Below are 1,881 nucleotides of genomic sequence, written 5' to 3'. Positions count from 1 at the left end.
TTGCCGTACTATTGCAGATACAGGCCCACTGGCCTTATCTGAGGCGTCGCAGTGGCGTGGTCACTGCTCAAGGACTGCTCTCCGGGTGATCAACTGGGTTGGGAACCAGTTTTCGGAAGCGCTGTCCGAAGCTAGTGAAGAGTATATATTTAGCCGCTGCCAGTGATCAGCTTCCCTGGGGGAGTGAGCGGTGAACTGGCCACAAAGCGTGGAGAGCAGGCCCACGCTGTGGAGGACTTGAAAGTGTCAACACACGACCATTCATCCATCACTGATTGCCCCTAAGAAATCGTTATTGACCTGTCTCTGAAGTTCAACAAGTGCATTCCCAACCCCAAAAGGCACAGGCATGCTCTACTTTGGGGGTCCGTGTGTAGAAAGCTGTCTTGTGCTGTTGTCGAGATGAAGTGGGATCTGCAAAAGGGCGTCTGCGAAGTCTTCGTAGGACCATCACAACAGATAGCATGCTTTTCTCTGTATTTCAATGCAGCACTTCTGCACTGCGTAGAAGTTCCCTCGCTATTCTTTCCTTCGGGCATCGCTTTTGACCCAGTATAGGCTGCAAAATGCTGTCGTTGGTAGCGCTGGGAGGAGCACACTCACTGCTTCCCGGCTCGTAGACGCCAATGCCGTCCTTTGGGGTCCGCATGCACGCCCTACACTGGGTCGCCATCGGCCTGCCTATAATTACTCGTGGTGAGCTGGTCTGGAGCGGATGTCCCACACCATGATAAGATGGTGCAACTATGGGCGTAAAATTCACATTTTACGGCCATACGTTTGCAGATTCGTAATCGCTGTCTTCCACATACGCAGCGTAGTCGCAGCGAATACGAGTAGACGGATAAGTTGCACCTCCTCGCCGTAGTTTTGAGTAACAGGTCCACTTTGCAGCCAGTATAAAGTAGCGCTAGCAGCATCTACCCATTAAAGAGAGTTTCAATATGCACAGAATTGACTCGAAGCGAGCTTGCAGATGCGGGTGCCACCTCTTTCGGCCCCATCATTGCGCCGCACGCTCCACGGATGAACTGGCATTTCCTGTGTTCTGTGTTTTTGTTCGCGTAGCGGTATCGCTCCGCATCTTTCTTCTCCGCTTCCTCAACTTTTTTCATGAGTCTGCAAGCTGGAACCCCGCGAATTCCGTATGTATAGAAGTTCCAGATCCACTGATGGGGTACTGTTCTCCCAGGGTTGATACTCCTCGGCGTCGCATTCCATTGACAGCTTCTGTTTGCGTTCCCGCAGTTGGGCCATAGCCTATCACCTTGTCATCATGGCACTGAACGTAGATCTCAACGCGTGCACCACGACTTCTATAACACGCATGCGCTCCGGAAAAGTGGTACCCTTGTTTGGCATGTCAACAATTGTCGTGCCTCCCCTTCTAATAAAGAAAGTGCCAATAGCAAGTGTTACGGGCAGATGCACAAAAGGAGAAAGTAAAACTCGTCAGAAACAAGAAACTCCTCCACCGCTGTGCCCGTCATACCTGGAGAGCTGGTAAATGCGGAAGCATTCATCGTGGATTGGGTTTGTTGGACGGGCACCTTCCCCTGGGTGAAATGTAAATACGGCGCTCGTTCCACTGCAAAGTGTGGCCCAGCTGTTGGCCGCCTCCCCACTGGTCAGCAGATCTGATCAATCTCCACTACGCAGATGATACAAAGGGATGACATTTTGACGAAGATTCTAGGGGGAATATATGAAAATTTCTTAGCCCACTCTTTTGGAAAGTGCTAGCGCTACTAACCACTGCTCTGTAGCAGGTCACCGTGCTGTGGAGGGTGAGGCTCATTGAACGCCCCTACTGTAATGCACAGTGGCCGTATACTGTGCCTACGATACCCACGTGAACTCTATGTCAGTAGATCTACACAG

The sequence above is a fragment of the Eimeria mitis genome, genomic scaffold (assembly GCF_000499745.2).
Source record: "Eimeria mitis Houghton genomic scaffold, Emh_scaff143, whole genome shotgun sequence".
Taxonomy (NCBI): Eukaryota; Apicomplexa; class Conoidasida; order Eucoccidiorida; family Eimeriidae; genus Eimeria; species Eimeria mitis.
Note: the sequence above shows the minus strand (reverse complement) of the source record.